Here is a 20,218-nt window from a genome sequence, read left to right on the forward strand (position 1 = left end):
TCCCTCAGTTTTTTGGTCCAATTTCCCTTACTTCTGCTCTCACCCCTTCCTCTCATCCCTTGAATCAGGGGAGTACCCCTTGTCCTCACCTTCCAACTCACCAACATCCGTATTCAATGAAACATTTTCCACCATTTCTGCCACCTTCAGCATGACACCACCGCCAAACACCTTCCCCTCTACTTTCAGCATTCTAGGGACTTTTTCCTCCACAACACCCCTGGTCCACTCCTCAATCAGCCCAGATACCCTGTTCACTTTCCACTGCAGCCTTCCATCCAAATGCAGGAGATGTAACACCTGCCCCTCTGCCTCCTCACCCTCCAAAGCCCTAAACACTTATCCATATGAAACAATGATTCATGTGTACTTCTTGCAATTTAGTATAAACTATTCTCTGCTCACAATGTGGTCTGCTCTACACTAGGGAGACCAAACACAGATTGGGTGACTGCTTCGCGGAACAACTCCCTTCAGCCTCCAAACATGACCCTACAATTTTAGTCGCCTGTCATTTTAATCTTCCACTTTGCTCTAATGCTGACCTCTCTGTCCTTGGCTGCCTGCAGTGATCCAATGAAACTCAACAGAAGTTTGAGCAACATTATCGCATCTTTTGTTTAGAGACTTTACAGCCTTCCAGACTCATCATTCAATACAACAATTTCAGACTGTAACCTTTCCCACTTTGACCACGTTGTCCGTACAGCTCTTGGTTTTACTCTGATTTTCCCCTTGGTTTTGCTTTCGGATGCAACTGTTCATTATTCTGCTATTCACATCTCCTCCAGAAACCTTTTTCATTTCTTTATTTGTCCTGTTACCAATCCCTTTGGCCTTGCACCACCACCTCTTTTGCTATTTAATCTCTCCTTCCTACCACCCTACCACAGACTTCTGTTCATTTTCCAACCCACCCCCCACCCCCAACCCATTCACTAGCTTAAAACCTATTACCATTTTTAACTTTTCCAAGTTCTAATGAAAAGTTGTTGATCTGAAGCATAGACTCTTTCTTTCTTGACAGATGCTGTCTGATCTGTTGAGTACTTACAGCATTTTCCGTTTTTATTTCAGTATTTTGCTTTCATGTTAGGTTTAAAACTAAAATGTTAGGAGGAATTTGGTGAGGAGGAATTTTCACTCTGGCAAACTTATAGGGGTCCATTCAAATCCCATTTTGTGATTATATCCTTGAGTTAAACATCTTGTTATATGTCATCAACAACTTGTAGCACCAGAGTTTAGTTAATTGGCCACAAAAATCTGATTTGGAAAGGAAAAATAAATTTTCAAAATGTCACCTGAGTACTTTGCAGGGTGTTTAGCAAAATCAGGAGAGAACTGGACCATGGAATTCAACATTGAGAAGTCCCGAGATTATCCCTTTTCGATCTATTAAAGTTAGATCAGAACATTTTCCAAATGGTGAAAAGCTGTGAACTGTGGAGGATGAGAGAGATTTAGGTGCCATGGACAGTATTTTTTTTTTACAGTTTAAAACTAGTGAACAGCCACAAAAAATAATTTTAAAGCATCATGGAATGTTGGCCATGGCTTAGTTGGTAGTGCCCTTGCCTCTGAGTCAAAAAGTTATGGGTTCAAATCCCACTCCAGCAATTTGAGCACAAGAACCTAAGCTGACACTCCAGTGAAGTTCTAAATGAGCACTGCACTGTTGGACATAGAACCATAGAAAAGTTACAGCACAGAAGGAGGCTATTCAGCCCATCTTGTCCATGCCAGCCCGAGGACACCCAGAGGCCCTTTCTAATCCCACCATCCTGCACCCAGCCCATAGCACTGCAGTTTACAGCACTTAAAGTGCAGACCCAGGTACTTTTTAAAAGAATTTAGAGTTTCTGCCTCTACCACCAACTTGGGCAGCAAATTCCAGACACCCACTACCCTCTGCATAAAAAAGTTCTTCTTCATGTCCCCCCTACACCTTCTGCCACTTATCTTGAATCTATGTCCCCTGGTTCTAGAATTCCCAACCAAGGGAAACAATTTTATCCTGTCCACTCTATCTATTCCCCTCATAATTTTGTACACCTCAATCAAGTCACCTCTCAGCCTTCTTTGTTCTAAGGAAAATAACCCCAACCTAGCCAATCTCTCCTCATAGCTACACTTTTCTAACCCTGGCAACATTCTTGTAAACCTCCTCTGCACTCTCTCTAGAGCTATTACGTTCTTCCTGTAATGTGGTGTCCAGAACTGCACACAATACTCCAGTTGTGGCCTCACTAGTGTTTTATACAATTCCAACATTATATCCTTACTTTTATATTCTATACCTCTGCCAATGAAGGAGAGCATTCCATATGCCTTCTTTACAACCTTGTCTACTTGAACTGCTGTCTTCAGGGACCTGTGTACATGTACGCCAAGATCTCTCACTTCATCTACCCCGCTTAGTATATTACCATTTATTGTAATCCCTGTAACTGTTTGACCTCCCTAAATGTATGACCTCACACTTCTCTATGTTAAAATCCATCTGCCACTTTACGCCCACTCCACCAACCCATCCATATTGTTTTGAGGATTATGGCTACCCTCTACACTATCCACTATTCAGCCAATCTTTGTATCATCTGCAAATTTCCCAATCGTGCCCCCCACATTCACGTCCAAATCTTAATATATAACACAAACAGCAAGGGTCCCAACACCGAGCCCTGTGGAACACCACTTGAGACAATTTTCCATTCGCAAGGGCATCCATCGACCAATACCCTTTGTTTCCAGTTACAAAGCCAACCTTTTATCCAGTTTGCCACATTACCCTGAATCCCATGAGCTTTTACTTTCCTGACCAATCTACCATGTGAGACCTTGTCAAATGCCTTGCTAAAATCCATGTACACAACATCCACTGCACTACCTTCATCAACCCTTCTTGTCTTGCTGTCTTTGGAATGAAGTGTTAAACTGAGACTCTACCTGCCCTCTCAGGTAGATGTAAAAAATCGCATGGTATTATTTCGAAGAGAAGTGGGGGAGTTTATCCCTATTGGATAATATTTATTATCCAATATTTATCCCTCAATCAACATCACAACATCAGATTATCTAGTCATTATCACATTGCTGTTTGTGGGAGATTGCTGTATGCAAATTGGTTGCTGCATTTTCTACATATTATAAAAGTGACTATACTTCAAAAAGACTTTATTGGCTGCAAAACACCTTGGGATGTCCAACGGTCATGATATGCAAGCCTTTCTTTTTTTCTTTATCTCAAAGTGGTGTAGGTTATGCTACAGCATAAAACTCTGGCTTGAATGCATCCGCATGCTTGCATTTCATTCTGGGCTCCCCAGCTCAGAAAGAATGATACCAATACTCAAAAAGATTAAAGTATGAGCTGAAGTTACATAGACTAGCTTTTATTCCCTCGAGTATAGAAAATTAACAGGTGATCTAATTGAGGGGGGGTCTAAGATGATTTAATGATGAATACAGTATATAGAAAGAAGCTATTTTCTCTGATGCAAGAGTCCAGAAGAAAGGGGCATAACTTTAAAATTAGAGTTGGGTCATTTAGGAGTGATGGCAGCAATCACTGCTTCACACAAAAGGTAGTGGATATCTAAAACTTTCTATCCCAAAATTTATCAGTGTGTATGGTGTCAAATAGTTGAATCATATGAATTCAGGAATACCAGTGCTTAATTATATCTGTCCTTTTGCCGTCCTGTCCAAACTAACATAAGGAGGATGAAAATGGACATCCTTCCTAATTAATCAAAGGTTCAAAACATTTCACATGGTGCCAACCCAGAACCAAAATGAATCCACAGATGTAAACAATTCTAACCAGCACTGACCCAGTATTGGACAGTTTGCCATGCATTGGTACATCTGATTCTGACATAATTAACAATGAAGTACATGTTCGTTATTTATCATTAACACAGTGCACATGTAGGAGTTCATGTTGTACTTCGATAGCCAGATCTTGAGCTAAGCTAAAGGAATTTTAACAATCACAGAAGCCGTTTAAGTTCTGATGCTTACGTCCATCTGCAAGTTCATATCAATAGAAAAAACTTAGAAGGCCCAAATTTTTGTGGGTATTCCAGGGTTTTCCACTCTTACCATGAGTCAACAATAGGAATTCAGCTTGGCCTCGGCTATGTTGCTGTAGGATAAAGAATCAGTAGAAGAACCATAATTTATGGTTATGGCGTGCATAGGCTATCCAATCATTGTGACATATATACATATATAAATGCTAAAGTTTCACTAACATAGTCCACAATGCTTTGAGAAATTGAGAGCAAGAGTGATGAAAGGCAGCTTGTTTTTCTCAAAACTGCAGAGCTGTGAGAAATAATTTGTTCTCAGTCTTATCAGGGCTGAGACAAAAAAGGTTTATTAAATTTGCTTCAAAATAGGTCTTGAAAGTCTGGAAAGGGAGATATAGGTCCATCCCTGAGACTTGATAAGCATAACTAATTATTAACAACCAAGCACTAGGCTGAATATCTTGACAGTTGCCCACTTAGTCAATCTAAACCAAGTTCTCCAAAGAACATTGGAAATTGAGGATATGCCCAAGACATAGCACATGCTGACCTTAACTGTATAAAGGACAGTTACTATTGAATTTTAATACTTTGGTCAGGAAAGAGTGGTGATCCAGCCAATCACTAAAGCCTACAATCAACACAGACCCGACCAGTCCTTGGTGATTTGTAGGTGCAAGCATCTTGTAATTTCTTTCTTCCATGCACTTTGTTGCTTGACTAATGGTGTATTGTATGCATTGAATTGCTAAACAGCAGTAAAGATTTTTGTTGGTCAGCTGAAGCATTTGAGTATAATCTCCTTATTTCCGTAATTTTCAGGCCTGAATTCAAAAATCTGTTTAGACTGAAGAAGATTTTAAAATTTTTTCCCCCTAATTTTGTGGAACTTATGCACCTCAAGCAAAGCAGTGGCAAGGCAGAGTGGACTCTCAGTTTGGGAGTTACCTTAGTTTGGCCAGGTAGCAGAATTGTGATTATTGAAAGGAAGCACACAGGCTATTGGAGGGCCACAAGGCTCAGGATTAGTGGGAGTTGGGGAAACCAGAGTGTCATGGGTTGGACCCACAAAATAAAGGTCAGTAACAAAAAGGTAAGACATTTTTAGGCAGGCTTCACACACCCTGCAGATGCCAATTTCCACTACATTTTGTAACCTCCCTAGACTGTAGGACATTGTAGTATTCAATAATTTGTTTGATCTGTGTTTGATTACTGGAGGAACAGCACCTCATCTTCCGACTAGGCACTTTACAGCCTTCCGGACTGAATATTGAATTCAGCAACTTTAGGTGTTGAACTCCCTCCTCCATCCCCACCCCCTTTCTGTTTCTTCCCCCTTCCTTTTGTTTTTTTTCCAATATTTTATATAGATTTTTCTTTTCCCACCTATTTCCACTATTTTTAAATCTTTTATGCTCCCCCCACCCCCACTAGAGCTATACCTTGAGTGCCCTACCATCCATTCTTAATTAGCACATTGGTTTAGATAATATCACCAACTTCAACACCTCTGTGTTCTTTTGTCTGTGACATCTTTTGATGATCTGCTCCTATCACTGCTTGCTTGTCCCTACAACCACACCACCCCCCTCCACTTCTGTCCCCAAACCCAACCCACACTCCCCACCCAAACCCCCCCCACCTTAAACCAACTTATATTTCACCCCAAAACAAAAACAGAATTACCTGGAAAAACTCAGCAGGTCTGGCAGCATCGGCGGAGAAGAAAAGAGTTGACGTTTCGAGTCCTCATGACCCTTCGACAGAACTTGAGTTCGAGTCCAGGAAAGAGCTGAAATATAAGCTGGTTTAAGGTGTGTGTGTGGGGGGCGGAGAGATAGAGAGACAGAGAGGTGGAGGGGGTTGGTGTGGTTGTAGCGACAAACAAGCAGTGATAGAAGCAGATCATCAAAAGATGTCAACAACAATAGTACAATAGAACACATAGGTGTTAAAGTTAAAGTTGGTGATATTATCTAAACGAATGTGCTAATTAAGAATGGATGGTAGGGCACTCAAGGTATAGCTCTAGTGGGTTTTTTTTTTTATATAATGGAAATAGGTGGGAAAAGGAAAATCTTTATAATTTATTGGGAAAAAAAAAAGAAGGGGGAAACAGAAAGGGGGTGGGGATGGGGGAGGGGACTCATGACCTAAAGTTGTTGAATTCAATATTCAGTCCGGAAGGCTGTAAAGTCCCTAGTCGGAAGATGAGGTGTTGTTCCTCCAGTTTACGTTGGGCTTCACTGGAACAATGCAGCAAGCCAAGGACAGACATGTGGGCAAGAGAGCAGGGTGGAGTGTTAAAATGGCAAGCGACAGGGAGGTTTGGGTCATTCTTGCGGACAGACCGCAGGTGTTCTGCAAAGCGGTCGCCCAGTTTACGTTTGGTCTCTCCAATGTAGAGGAGACCACATTGGGAGCAACGAATGCAGTAGACTAAGTTGGGGGAAATGCAAGTGAAATGCTGCTTCACTTGAAAGGAGTGTTTGGGTCCTTGGACGGTGAGGAGAGAGGAAGTGAAGGGGCAGGTGTTGCATCTTTTGCGTGGGCAAGGGGTTGTGCCATAGGAGGGGGTTGAGGAGTAGGGGGTGATGGAGGAGTGGACCAGGGTGTCCCGGAGGGAGCGATCCCTACGGAATGCCGATAAGGGGGGGTGAAGGGAAGATGTGTTTGGTAGTGGCATCATGCTGGAGTTGGCGGAAATGGCGGAGGATGATCCTTTGAATGCGGAGGCTGGTGGGGTGATAAGTGAGGACAAGGGGGACCCTATCATGTTTCTGGGAGGGAGGAGAAGGAGTGAGGGCGGATGCGCGGGAGATGGGCCGGACACGGTTGAGGGCCCTGTCAACGACCGTGGGTGGAAAACCTCGGTTAAGGAAGAAGGAGGACATGTCAGAGGAACTGTTTTTGAATGTAGCATCATCGGAACAGATGCGACGGAGGCGAAGGAACTGAGAGAATGGGATGGAGTCCTTACAGGAAGTGGGGTGTGAGGAGCTGTAGTCAAGATAGCTGTGGGTGTCGGTGGGTTTGTAATGGATATTGGTGGACAGTCTATCACCAGAGATTGAGACAGAGAGGTCAAGGAAGGGAAGGGAAGTGTCAGAGATGGACCACGTGAAAATGATGGAGGGGTGGAGATTGGAAGCAAAATTAATAAATTTTTCCAAGTCCTGACGAGAGCATGAAGCAGCACCGAAATAATCATCGATGTACCGGAGAAAGAGTTGTGGAAGGGGGCCGGAGTAGGACTGCAACAAGGAATGTTCCACATACCCCATAAAGAGACAGGCATAGCTGGGGCCCATGCGGGTACCCATAGCCACACCTTTTATTTGGAGGAAGTGAGAGGAGTTGAAGGAGAAATTGTTCAGCGTGAGAACAAGTTCAGCCAGACGGAGGAGAGTAGTGGTGGATGGGGATTGTTCGGGCCTCTGTTCGAGGAAGAAGCTAAGGGCCCTCAGACCATCCTGGTGGGGGATGGAGGTGTAGAGGGATTGGACGTCCATGGTGAAGAGGAAGCGGTAGGGGCCAGGGAACTGGAAATTGTTGATGTGACGTAAGGTGTCAGAGGAATCACGGATGTAGGTGGGAAGGGACTGGTCAAGGGGAGAGAGAAGGGAGTCAAGATAATGAGAAATGAGTTCTGTGGGGCAGGAGCAAGCTGAGACGATCGGTCTACCGGGGCAGTTCTGTTTGTGGATTTTGGGTAGGAGATAGAAGCGGGCCGTCCGAGGTTGGGCAACTATCAGGTTGGAAGCTGTGGGAGGGAGATCCCCAGAGGAGATGAGGTCAGTGACAGTCCTGGAAACAATGGCTTGATGTTCAGTGGTGGGGTCATGGTCCAGGGAGAGGTAGGAGGAAGTGTCTGCGAGTTGACGCTCAGCCTCCGCGTGGTAGAGGTCAGTGCGCCAGACAACAACAGCACCACCCTTGTCAGCGGGTTTGATGACAATGTCAGGGTTGGACCTGAGAGAATGGATTGCAGTAAGTTCAGAGAGAGACAGGTTAGAATGGGTGAGAGGAGCAGAGAAATTGAGACGACTAATGTCGCGCCGACAGTTCTCAATGAAAAGATCGAGAGAAGGTAAGAATCCAGAGGGAGGGGTCCAGGTGGAGGGAGAATATTGAAGATGGGTAAAAGGATCCGTTGAACTGGGAGAGGACTCCTGCCCAAAGAAGTGAGCCCGGAGACGAAGACGGCGGAAGAAGAGTTCAGTATCATGCCGAGCCCGAAATTCATTGAGGTGAGGGCGTAAGGGTATGAAACTAAGTCCTTTGCTGAGCACTGAACGTTCAGCATCGGAGAGGGGAAGGTCAGGGGGTATAGTGAATACACGGCTGGGGTTGGGATTGGAAGATGGGGTGGGGATGGAGGGACAGGCAGGGGTGGAGGGTCCTAGATGGGTGTTGGTGTCGATGAGTTGTTGGAGCTTGCGTTCCTTAGCACTTGAGAGAAAGAGAAAAAGTTTCTTGTTGAGGCGTCGGATGAGCCGAAGGATAAAATGAAACTGGGGGCACGCGCAGCTTTGAAAAAGGGTACGGCGGTGCTGCTGGAGGGAGAGGTCGAGTGTGTTCATATGGCGGCGCATGGCACTGAGAGTGGATTTCAGAATGTGACGGGAACAGCAGTCCGAGAAACGTTTTATGTCCCGGAGATACCTGTAATCCTGGGTGTCTCCTTGGATTCACCTAGTTTTGTTGAAGGGTCATGAGGACTCGAAACGTCAACTCTTTTCTTCTCCGCCGATGCTGCCAGACCTGCTGAGTTTTTCCAGGTAATTCTGTTTTTGTTTTGGATTTCCAGCATCCGCAGTTTTTTGTTTTTATCTCTTTGATTATGGTAGTCTGGTAACTGATCCTTGTACAGCTTGCTCGATAGCTTAGGCCTGTGGGTAGAGCTAGAAAATTGAGAAATCTCAGAGTGTTCCAGAAAGGATCTGGGGCTATCTGCAAAAACCAAGTTCATACAATATCCTGTAAGTTCTGAAACATTTTAAAGTTCTGTAAATAAACTGTTTGGATTTAGAACTATTGTCCTTCCTTAATACAGCAACCCAGTAAATACATAACAGACACCGAACATTCTCCTTAGTGGTGTAGGTGCAAGTTAGGAACCATTTGGTTACCCCAGATACTTTGGTTAGGATCAAAGGGCTTTGCATTTTCATTCCACAAATTATTTACAAATTGAGGTTAGACATCTGTCATAGTCACTGGTGAATTTGAGGATATTACTTATGATACTAATTAGAAAAGAGTAGGTGAAGACTCGGTCCCATTTTGGCAAGTTTTAAATCTGCCCACCAAAATATAATAGCCTTTTATTTTGCCTCAAGACTTTAATTGCAAAAAAAAGATATTACTGAAAGAGAGAGCAAAACAGTAATGCTTGGTAATGGAAGAAGGATCTCTTCATCTTTAAATCTTGTCAATTAAGGCTGATAATTCTGTTAATATTTCCCATAAACTGGTTTGCACTTCAAACTACAGGTAATCCATTACTTAGCTGTCAGTAACAAAACAAACTGCTGCACACAAGATTCTAAGCCATTTATAACAGGTTGGAGGAGGACAGAGAGCAATTTTTGGAAGGACAAAAAAGGTTTTCCAAGCTTAGTTGGATTAGAAAACTGGTAACAAGTAGCAATTGCCATCCACATTTGGCAACTTCCATCTAATTAGTCCCATCCAGATATGGTTTAGCCTATGAGCTCAATTAACCATTGTCCTCCCATCTCAAGCTGTCAGTCTCCTGAGATAGTATAAAAATTCTTAAGCCAATTTAGGAAAAAAAACAACTAAAATTTTCTGTGCAACTTCCAAAGCTGATCAAACAAGTTCCAGGAAACTGCAAGATGGGAATTCCTTAGGGTTTCTCCTCCTTATTGAGCTCAGATAACCTGAACAGAATCTAATATTTCCCTCATCATTTTGGAGAGCCATCAAAGTGTACATCTCTCCAGTGATTAAGCCTAAGCTGAAACCTAAATCGAGATTTTCCAAACGTTTTTCATTAGAGTTGCATTTGCTGCGGAGGGGTGGTGAGGTGGTGGGTGCACTTCAGACTGTAATAGTGCTGCAAAGGGACTAAGTGGGGATGTAATGCTGGGATGAAAGTAACCCTTTGGCTCCACAGTCACTTCCTAGTAAGCAACAGGAAGATGACCTTTGGAGACTAATGCCTTCATGTGTTGTTCAGTGTTCCTGCAGAGATGGACCAGCCAATGTTGTGTTCATCTTGGCATCAGGCAACTAAAAAGGACGAGAAGAAGGGCACATTATTGCTAGGCTGGGCAAAGGGAGCAGCCTCACTTTGATCAACAAGGGCCCTTAAAACCCAGAAGGTGAGGCTGAAAGAGTCATTGAGTGGAGGTGCCTGGCAAGACCAAGGGTATACAGAGGACGCTTCTCATATCCCCAGATGAGCGAGAGACAGTGCCATTGATGCCTTCACATGTTGAGGGGTGTGGTGGCTCACATTTGCCATATTCTCTGAGAGGAGTTGATGCCGCGGGGACTGGGAGGCCATCCATTGCCAGTGGCTCTCAAAGCGACTGCCGCTCTGAACTTCTTTGCGAGTGGCTCATTCCATGGCTCCACTGGGGATCTCTGCAGGATTCCTCAAACATTTGCTCATAAGAGCATCCAAGAGGTTACAAACGCCCTGTTTAACAAGGCTCACAATTACATCCAGTTTTCCCTAGATGAAGCCAGCCAGGCTTCAATTGGTAGGGTGGTAAATAGTGTGGAGGATAGCTATAAACTGCAGGAGAATATCTGTGAACTGGTCAGGTGGGCAGAGCAGTGGCAAATGGAATTCAACCCGGAAAAGTGTGAGGTAATGCACTTGGGGAGGGCTAACCAGGCAAGGGATTACACTATGAATGGTATGACCCTGGAAAGTACTGAAGATCAGAGGGACCTTGGTGTGCCCAGAGATCCTGGAAGGTAGCAGGGCAGGTAGATAAGGCAGTTAAGAAGGCATATGGGATACTTGCCTTTATTAGCCGAGGCATAGAATGCAAGAGCAGGGAGGTTAGGCTGGAACTGCATAAAATGCTGGTTAGGCCACAACTGGAGTACTGTGTGCAGTTCTGGTCACCACATTATAGGAAGGATGTGATTGCACTGGAGAGGGTGCAGAGGAGGATTACCAGGATGCTGCCTGGGCTGGAGGGTCTGAGCTATGAGGAAAGATTGGATAGGCTTGGGTTGTTTTCCTTGGAGCAGCAAAGGCTGAGAAGGGACCTGATAGAGGTGTATAAGCTTATGAGGGGCATAGATAGGGTGGATAGGAAGGCACTTTTCCCATTAGTCGAGGGGGCATAGATTTAAGGTAAGAGGTAGAAGGCTAAGAGGGGAGTTGAGGAGAAAATCTTCCACCCAGAGGGCAGTGGGAGTCTGGAACTCACTGCCTGAAAGGGTGGTTGAGTCAGAAACTCTCGTAACATTTAAGAAGCATTTAGATATTCACTTGCGTTACCATAGCCACAAGGGCTCTGGGCCAAGCACAGGAAAATGGGTGAACAATGAGCTGATGATGGGTCATCACTTGTGTGGGTGGTGCCAGTCTCACCCTTGGCACAGGCACAGTCTTGGTCTTCAATGACCAGCTTTGCCATCTGCCCTTCAAACTGAGTGAGGGGCCTGAGCTCAGGCATCCCACTCTCCGGTCTGGAATCTCTCCCTTTAGTTGTGGGTGATCTTCTCCTGCATAAAGACAAATGGACAGACTATGAGCAGGACGGATGCCAAGGCAGATGATAAGGATGCTTGCTTTCTGTGGGTGCTGAATGGGTCTCTGTAAGGGCTGAGGACATGAGCTGCACAGGATTTGAGAAGAGATGAAGATGTCATCGTGTGTATGACAGAATCAGTGATGATGTCCCTTGTGCTGGTAATAAGACCATAAGATGTAGGAGCAGAAGTAGGCCATTCGGCCCATCAAGTCTGCTCTGCCATTCAATGGCTGATCTGATAATCCTCAACTCCAGTTTCCTGCCTTTTCCCTATAAACCTTGATTCCCTTACTGATTAAAAATATGTCTATCTCAGCCTTGAATATACCTAATGACCCAGCCTGTACAGCCCTCTCCGGTAAAGAATTCCATAGATTGACTACCCTCTGAGAGAAGAAATTCCTCCTGATCTCTGTTTTAAATGGGCACCCCCTTGCTCTGAGATAATGAAAGTTCTGGCAAGACTTCCCTATTTTTATACTCCATTTCCTTTGAAACAAAGGCCAACATTCCATTTGTCTTCCCTACTACCTGTTGAACTTGAATGTTAGCTTTTTGTGATTCATGCACAAGGACTCCCAAATCCCCCTGTGCCACAGCCTTCTGTAGTCTTTCTCCATTTAAATAATATTCAGCTCCTCTATTCTTCCTGCCAAAGTACATAACCTTACATTTTCCCACATTATATTCCATCTGCCAAGTTTTTACCAACCCACTTAACCTGTCTATATCCCTCTGCAGGCTTCTTGTGTCATCCTCACCACTTGCCTTCCCACCTATTTTTGTGTCATCTGCAAACTTGGCGATAGTACATTCACTTCCCTCATCTAAGTCATTAATATTGTAAATAATTGAGGCCCCAGCACTGATCCCTGTGGTACTCCACTGGTTACAGGTTGCCATCCTGAATATTCCCCCCTTATCCCAACTCGCTGTCTTCTATTCATTAGCCAATCCTTCATCCATACTAATATACTATCCCCAATACCATGAGCTCTTATCTTATTAAGTAGCCATATGTGCGGTACCTTATTTCCTTTTGAAAATCCTCCTCAAAGAATTATATTAAATTTGTCAGGTATGATTTCCCCTTCATGAAGCCATGCTGACTCTGCTTGATTAGATTATGTATTTCTAAATGCTCTGCTATTACATCCTTTAAAATAGACTGCAACATTTCCCATTGACAGATGTTAAGCTAACTGGCCTATAGTTACCTCTTCTTTGTCTCTCTCTCTCTTTGAATAAGGGTGTTACATTAGCTGTTCTCCAATCCTCTGGGACTTTTCCAGAAGCTAAGGATTCTTGGAAGATTATTACCAGTGCATCCATTATCTCTGTAGCTACTTCCTTTAATATGTGAGATCCCTGTGGACTGTAACTCTGTGAATGCCTGATGGGCTCAAGAGTGTGAGAGCTGAGAGTGAGGAGAAGGTTGACTTACCCTAGCTGTGCGGATAAGATCATTCATCCTTTTTCTGCACTGGATCACAAATTTCCATGTCATCCTTGCACAGGGGCCATGCTAATCTTCTCTGTATCGTTCCGATTTTAGTAAGTGTGAGTTGGTGCTGACCATGCTGGCCAACTCCTTCCAAGTCGAAGTAGTGAGGTTGGTGGACCTCCTTCTTCTATCACTGGGTGTCTCTCCACTGCATCCAGAAGTCACGTCAGCGCAATATCACTGAACTTTGGGGCACTCGGCCTCTTCCCTTTCATGGCCATCACTCTCAACCAGTCCTGGACTTCAGACAATGAAGGAAGCCTGCGGACACGGTTTAAATATGGCGTCCAGAAATATGATGTGATGTGGTCACGGTGGGGTGAATGAATCGCAGCATGTCCCGCTATAGGATCTGACGTGCTTTCTGTTCATGGATATTTAGTGAGTTGAGAACCAGAGCTGAAGATCTGGCACGGAAAACCGCCATTCTGGCCAGTAGGAAACACGCCACCTTTCCTGTCCACTACCACACTGAGTCTCCAGAGTGGAAAATGCTGCCCACAGAATCATTCCAGCAACAGAAAGAGGCCTTTGTTTTCTTTATTTTTTCATGGGATGTGGGCGCTGTTGGCTAGGAGAGCATTTTTGTCCATCCCTAATTGCCCTTGAGAAGGTGGTGCTGAGCTTCCATCTTGAATCACTGCAGTCCATGTGCTGTAGGTCCACACACAGTGCTGCTAGGACAGGAGTTCCAGGAATTTGCCTCAGTGACAATGAAGGATGGCAATATATTTCCAAGTCAGGATGGCGAGTGGCTTGGAGAGGAAATTCCAGCTGGTGGTATTCCCCATGTACCTGTTGCCGCTCTCTATGCCACATGTAGGCCGGACCAGGTCAGTACGTTAGGTTTCCTTCCCTAAAGAGCATTGGTGAAACAGATGGGTTTTTAAAAGATCAATGATAGTTCCATAGTTATCAGTACTGATACTAGCTTTCAATTCCAGACTCTTTTTATTAATTGAACTTAAATTTCACAAGCTGTTATAGTGGGATTTGAACCCCTGTCCTCAGAGCATTCAACTAAGCCTCTGAATTACCAGTTCAATGACATTACCACTATGCTGCCACTTCTCTCAAAATTTGGCCTCTGTAGAGCAATCCAGCCAGTCATATTCCCTCAAGGAATCCTGTAGCCCTGCAAGCTTATTTCCCTCAAGTGGCTAACCAATTTCTTTTTGAAATCATTGATCATCACTGCTTGAAGGCAACAAGGTCCAGGTTATTGCCATTTGCTGCATAAAAGGTTCTTCCTCATAACCCCGTATCTCTTGTCCAAAACCTTAAATCTGTGTCCCCAAGTCCTTTGTTTGGCATCTGCAAGAGATGATGGTAATGCACCTTCAGAACTTTGGTGAATTCAGTTCAAATCAGCTGCTGCATTTCTTTTGATGGTTGAACAAGCTGATACTGGAAAGGCAAAGTCTGCCACAAGTGTCACACATGAAGTTGTTCCTTGCCATTGATGTGGGATGATCTCTGCTGATGGCTCATTCGCAGGGCTGGCGTCTGCTTTGGAGCTTCTGAAACCACAAGTCGTGGTGCCTAATTCCTGTCCTCAGCTAGTGTCACCATTTAAATTAATCATCAGCTAGAGTTCCCCACTTGTTATGATTGATGTTGAGAGATTTCATGTCTCTTTTGATAGCATTTTTGAACTGTACCTTTGGGTGCCCTGTTGGTCCCTTGACATGGGCTACCTCCCCATATATCAAGTCCTTGAGGATGTGGCCGTATTCTGTTCTGTGCACATGCCCAAGCCAGCAAAGCCTTCTTCGCTTGATTAGCACTGGCATGCTTCACATGTTTGCCATAGAAAGGACTGCTTCATTGGTGACTTTTGCCTTTATCCACATTATATCATGGTTACGAACAGACAAACATACTCATTACAAGCAGGAGTAGGCCACTTGGCCCCTGAAGCCCACTCCACCATCTAGTAAGATCATGGCTGATCTGATTGTAACCTTAACTCCACATTCCCACCTACTCCCTATAATCTTTCACACCCTTGCTCATCAAGAATCTATCTACCTCTGCCTTAAAAATATTCAAAGGCTCTTCTTCCATCACCTTTTCTGGAAGAGTTCCAAAGATTCATGATCCTCTGAAAGAAAAAAAATTCTCCTCATCTCTGTCTTAAATGGGTGACCCCTTATTTTTAAACAGTGACCCCTAGTTCTAGATTTTCCCACAAGAGGAAACATCCTTTCCACATTCACCTTGTCAATACCCCTCAGGATCTGATAGGTTGAGGAAGGTTTAAACTAGATTGGCAGGGGGATGAGAACCTGAGGGGAAATTCAGAGAGGAGAGGTGAAAAACTGGCAGTGGGAAGTAGTGAAGTATTAATTGATAAAGAGGATATGTCAGAGTAGCATCAAAGTAAATGGAATACTTGGAGAGTTTGATAGAACTAGAGTAGGTTATAGTAAGTCATTAGATGAGGTCAGCTAGGCAGAAAGTTAAAAAGCCTAAATCAGGATTAATGTGCATGTATGTGAATGCACGGAGTGTGGCTAACAAGATTGGTGAACTACAGGCACAGGTTGACAAATGGAATTATGATATTATTGCTATAACAGAGATCTGGCTCAAAGAAGGGCAGGGCTGGATGTTTTCCTGGGTACAAGGCATTTAGGAGAAAAAGGGCAGGGAGTGGCAGTATTGATTAAAGATGACATTACAGTACTGGAGAGAGAGGATGTTCCAGAGGGGCTAAGGACAGAATCTCTCTGGCTAGAGGTAAGGAATGAAAAATGTGCAATAACATTGATCGATGTAGTATATAGACCACTAACTAGCAGAAGGGATGTAGAGAAACAAATTTGATAAGAAATTACAGAAAGGTGCAAGAATTATAGAGTAATCATAATGGGGGACTTCAATTCTCCAAATATAGATTGGGATAGGAATAGTGCAAAGGGACAAGAAGGGTGAGAGTTCCTGGAATGTGTTCAAGATAATTTTCTGCAGCAGTATGTTTCCGGTCCAATGATAGGGCAGACACTGTTGGACCTGGCTCTGAGGAATGACTTTGCCCAAGTGAATCAAAGATCAGTGGGAGAGCCTCTCGGGGACAATAATTATTGTATCATAAGGATTAGGTTGGCCATGGAGAAGGACAAGGAGCAATTCAGAGCAGGGATAATTAATTGGGGGAAAGCCAACTTCGATGGGATGAATGCGTCTGAATCGAGTGAGTTGGAATCAAATGTTGGCGGAAAAGACAGTGGCTGAACAATGGGCTACCTTCAGAGATAGTATTGCAAGCAATGTCAAGGTATAATCCCTTGAAGGGGAAAGGTAGGACAAATATATCCAGAGCACCCTGGATGATGAGAGCGATAGAGGTGAAAATGAAAAGGAAGAAGTACGCGTAAGACAGATGTCAGGTAAAAAATACAATGGAGAATCAGGCTGAATGTAGAAGGGTCAAAGGGGAAGTGAAAAAATTAATCAGAAAAGCAAGGAGGGAGCATGAAAAGAGACTAGCAGTTAACATAAAAGGGAATTCCATAAGCATGTAAATAATAAAAGGGCGGTAAAAGAAAAAGTAGGGCCAATTAGGGATTAAAAAAAGGAGACTTGCATGTGGAAGCAGGAAAAGTAGTGGAGGTATTAAATGAGTACTTTGCATCTGTCGTTACAAAGGAAGAAGATGCTACTCAGGCCAAGGTGAGAGAAGAGGTAACTGGTATACTCGAGGAATTTACAATTGAGAAGGAGGAAGTGTTAGAAAGGCTATCTTTACTTAAAATTGATAAGGTACCAGGACCAGATGAGATACATCCAAGGATGCTGAGGGAGGTGAGAGAAGAAATTTCAGAGGCACTGGTGATAATCTTCCAGTCTTCCTTGGACACAGGGGAGGTGCCGGAAGACTGGAGAATTGTGAATGTTACACTTCTGTCCAAAAAGGGGTGCAAGGATAAAGCTGGCAACTACAGACCAGTCAGTTTGACTTCAATGGTAGGGAAACTTCAAAATCAAGGGTCACTTAGACAGGTATGGGTTAATTAAGGAAAGCCAGCATGGGTTATTTAAGGGAAAATCATGTTTAACTAACTTGCTGGAGTTTTTTTGAGGTGGTAACAGAGGTTGATAAGGGCAATGCTGTTGATGTGATGCAAATGGATTTTCAAAAGGTATTTGATACAGTGCCACACAACAGACTTGTGAGCAAAATTCTAGCCCATGGAATAAAATTGAAAGTAGGCACTTGGATAAGAAATTGGCTGAATGATAGGAAACAGAGAATAGTGATAAATGGTTAATTTTCAGATTGGAGGAAGGTTTGTGGTGGAGTTCCCCAGGGGTCAGTGTTGGATCCTTACTCTTCTTGATATATATTAATGACCTAGACTGTGGTGTGCAGGGCATGATTTCAAAATTTGTGGATGATACGAAGATTGGAAGCATTGTCAACTGTGATGAGTTTTGAACTTCAAAAGGATATAGACATATTGGTGGATTGGGCAGATAAATGGCAGATGAATTTCGATGCAGAGAAGTGTGAGGTGATTCATTTTGGCAGGAAGAATGTGGAGAGACGATATAAAATAAAGGGAGAGACTCTAAAGGAGGTGCTGGATCAAAGGGACCTCGGTGTATGTGTACATAAGTAATTGAAGATGGCAGGGCATGTTGAGAGAGCAGGTAATAAAGCATATGGTATCCTAGGTTTTATTAATAGGGACATTGAGTATAAGAGTAAGGAGATCATGTCTAAGACATGAGTTAGGCCTTATCTGGAGTACTGCATCCAGTTCTTGGCCTCATACTTGAGGAAGGATGTGAAGGCATTGGAGAGAGTACAGAGGAGATTCACAAGAATGATTCCATGGATGAAGAACTGTAGCTATGAGAATCGATTGGAGAGATTGGGACTGTTTTAATTGGAGGAAAGAAGGCTGAGAGGACACCTGATAGAGATACCCAAGATCCTGAGGGGTATGGACAAGGTAAATATAGTGAGAAACTGTTCCCACTCAAGGGCATGTCAAGAACTAGAGGGCACAGATTCAAAATAATGGGCGAAAGGAGTAGAAATGATGTAGGAAAAATGTTTTCACCCAGTGGGTGGTTGGAGTCTGGAATGAACTTCCTGAAAGGTTTGATTGAGGGATTCAAAAAGGAATTGGGTTATTATCTGAAAAAAAAGAATGTGCCAGGTTACAGGGATAAGGCAGGGGAATGGGATTAGGTAGATTGCTCTGTCAGTGAGCCAGTGCAGACTCAATGGGCTAAATGGCCTCCTTCTGCACTGTAAAGATTCTGTGATTCTATGTTTCAATCAAGTCACTTCTTACTCCAGCAGATACAAGCCTAGCCTGTTCAGCCTTTTCTCATAAGACAATCTGCCCATTCCAGGTATTAGAATAATAAACCTTCTCTGAACTGCTTCTAATGCTTTTACATCCTTCCTTAAATAAGGAGACCAATACTGTACACAGTACAGATACATCATGGACACCGGAAATGGGAGTCATTGAGTCTTTGCTGTTGGCAAGTGTAAGTTGTACAGGTTTCGGTGCCATACAGCAAGGTGCTAAGGATACAGGCACTGTAAATAAATATATTGGCCCTGTAAGTCAGTTTGTTGTTCCTCTATGCTGGATTTGTTAGTCGGTCAAAGTTGGTGGCTGCCTTTCGAATACATGTGCTCAGCTCTTTGTCAAGAGACAGGTTGTCTGTCACCATAGATCCAATGTAGCAGAGTTTTCTGGCTGCTTCCAGTGGTGTGCTGTTGAGTCTGATCACAGGCTGAGACACTACACCTTGTCCCATAAGGGCTGAGAACCAGAAGACACTGATTGCCAAAAAGATCAAAGGCGGCCATGAAGAAAAGCCTTTTTACACAGAAAGTGATTAGGATTAGGACTGCAGTGAGAGTGTGGTGGAAGCAGATTCAATTGTGGCTTTCAAAAGGGAATTCGATAAACACCTGAAGAGAAAAAAATCGAAGGCCTGCAGCAAAAGGGCAGGGGACTGGGACTAGCTGAATTTTTCTTGCAGAGGGCTGCCACAGATTCGATCAATCGAATAGCTCCCTTCTGTCCTGTAACCATTCTATTATTCTATGATGGTGAAGCTTTCAGCGTTCACTGTCATTGGATGGTATGAAAGCCCAGCAACTTCTACATGCATACTGTAGTGTATAAATCCAGAAGCTGTGGTGATCCAATCTCCACTTTCATGAAGGTTTTATAGTGTCAGTCACCAATCTGCAGTTTAAAACAAGAGACATAGCAGTTGCAACAATTTGGGCTGATTATGCACTAATTACAAATTGTTCTGAATAAAGAAGCTTAAGGTTGCTATTTTGAGGCACTAGAAGCTTCATCTCATTTTGCAAATACTTAATGAGGACATAGGCAACAGAAGGGAACTTTCAAAGCAGCTGTCGGACAAAGGTATATCTACCTTCATCTACTTTCCTCCAATTTAACTTTTCAAACCAGTTTAAGATCATCAGTGGGGCTCACAATGTGGTTCACTTATGCTTGCCAGGAGCTACATATATTCATATGCAGGGACCTGTCCTCTGCGGCAGAAGGAATATGTCCAGGCAATTGCAGCTTTTTTGGATTAACAGAAGCATGGAGGACAATTGTTTCCTACTGCATTTCTCCATGGCAACATCTCAACCAATCAGCACCCGCTTCTCTTGCAGTATAAATTGTTGCTTCCGTTGAAATTTGGCATTCTTGCGTCTGGCCTGAGTGTAAAACGTAAAGCTGTCTTTTTTTAATCAATACTCAATTAATCAAGACTTTTAAAAGATTAAAATGGTTTAACAATGTTTATCTGACTTTTAAAATGCTTTTCATGTATCTGACTTATTAGCATTATTGATGTAACTTCTTAAATGCTCAAATGGATTTAGCAAGGTTTATTTGACTTTGTAAATATTTTAATGAAAAATATAA

At 43.5% G+C, this 20,218-nt stretch overlaps 1 non-coding gene across 1 annotated transcript; it reads right to left on the minus strand.

Moving 5' to 3' along the window:
• Positions 1-13,257: 13,257 nt before the first annotated feature.
• LOC121275520 lies at positions 13,258-13,361 on the minus strand. The gene has a single exon (XR_005942489.1). It is a non-coding gene; the product is annotated as a U6 spliceosomal RNA (small nuclear RNA).
• Between the last annotated feature and the right edge of the window lie 6,857 nt (positions 13,362-20,218).

The sequence above is a fragment of the Carcharodon carcharias genome, chromosome 2 (assembly GCF_017639515.1).
Source record: "Carcharodon carcharias isolate sCarCar2 chromosome 2, sCarCar2.pri, whole genome shotgun sequence".
Classification (NCBI taxonomy): Eukaryota; Metazoa; Chordata; class Chondrichthyes; order Lamniformes; family Lamnidae; genus Carcharodon; species Carcharodon carcharias.